The following is a 1,830-nucleotide window of genomic DNA, read 5'->3' as shown; positions in this document are numbered from 1 at the left end:
TTCCCTGTGTGTGTGTTTCTTTCCAGTGATCATTCAGCAAACTGAAAAATAATAATAATGCTAAATAAAATTAAATATATTATTTTTAAAACCTCTTAAAGCATTTACTGTAGTGTGTCATATGTTATATGCTTATACTTTAGTGTATGGTAGTATAGATAGAATATAGTAAGAACTCAAAATAATTGGCTGTATTATATCATAGACCACATAATATGTGTCACAACATATGTATTTTTTTCAGGGGGATCTATAAATGATCTAATCACATTTGGATTATTTTCTTACTTGGGTAACAGTTTTTAGTGTCCCAGGGACCTTTCCCTTCCCTCTTTTTTTTTCCCTAAAACAGGGGTCAAACATAAAGAGAAGGGGTCATGGTGTGACTCATCTGTCTATAAGACAGGGAATAGAGATTCAGGCCTCATCCAAGTGTCCTTTGATCCTCTGGTCAATGGACACTGTCACTTGAATGTTGTTTTTGTCCTTGTGCATTTAGTGGTGTAAGTGTATAGCTAGTGTAAAGCTAGTCTAGTGTTTCTGTTCTTGAGTAGAAATGAGTCAACCAACCTCAGTTCCACCTCTACTGTAGATGCTTCTGAAGTCTGGCTGGTAATTAATTATATTTGGTGATGGCTTGAGAAATCTCATCAGCAATGCTTGGTGCACAATCACCTCTCATATCTTGTTGATAAAATCCATAAATGGACTGTGGATAGAAGGAAGGGAAGGGAGCAATAGAGAGAGAGAGGAAGGGAAGAATGGGGGGAGAAAGGAAGTGAGAAAAGGAGGGAGGGGAGGAAGAAAGCCAGATTGTTGCCTACTTTAATTGTATGTGGCCATAGCATAGATGAGTATTTGGAAGTCTGGGAGGCAGCCGCCTCTCAGAATATAAAGTGGAGGGATGACACCGGCAAGGGAAAAACCCCTCCCCAGTCATGGTTTACTTACTTAACACAAATTCCATTTTTATTATGTGATCTATTCTGTTTCTCCTCTTCATCTCTTCTATCTGTAGGATAGGAGAAAGGATGGGCTATCCTTTCACTCATGCTATGTCATATGAAAGATCTCAAAATTCATGGAAAAAGTGTACTATGAAAAAACGCTATGTATGTATTTCAATTTTTTTTCTTTCACAAAAACAAACAGACCTTAATTCTGTTTCCACAAACTTTCTGAAGTTCCTTTACATCCCATTATTGTAGGTTGGAGCTAGCTATCATGATTGGCAACAAGGTACATAGAAATCCAGATTTGCTTCTTGCTGAGTAGAAACTTGGGCGGGGGAGAGAGATCAACATTTTGGTGTTTTAATTAATTGTCTTTCTTCACACTATTTTTATATTAGCTAATTTATCTTTGCATACCTTTTATGATATAGATGGGTTTTTCTTTCACTGATGGACACTGTCCACTACTTGAAATGTAAAACAAGAAGATTAATAATCATTTTTTTGGAGAGGTTTTTGCTATAGGATATATGCATTCACCAGAAAGACAGAGAGAGACAGAGAAACAGAAAGGGATAAACCCCCCCTGCCCCCGCCGGGGAAGAGGGTCATGCTGCAATCCCTTCTCCTCCATTCTACTCTTGGGATCTTGGACAGGCATGCACACGCACCCAGTGTGAGGTTTAAGCCACCAGATCTGGGACTCGAACTGTGGTCAACTACATGGGAATCCAGCAACATAACCATTACGCCATCTGCTGGTCCTGACTATTGCATTTTTTAAGGATCATATGGTAGCATATGAAAATTAATAAATCATGTGATTTAAATTTTTGTTTTGTTGTTGTTAGAAGGAATGTGTACCGCTGAAAAGAGA

Source organism: Tupaia chinensis, unplaced genomic scaffold (assembly GCF_000334495.1).
Source record: "Tupaia chinensis unplaced genomic scaffold, TupChi_1.0 Scaffold000050_1, whole genome shotgun sequence".
In the NCBI taxonomy this organism is placed as follows: Eukaryota; Metazoa; Chordata; class Mammalia; order Scandentia; family Tupaiidae; genus Tupaia; species Tupaia belangeri.
This window is presented reverse-complemented; position numbering follows the sequence as displayed.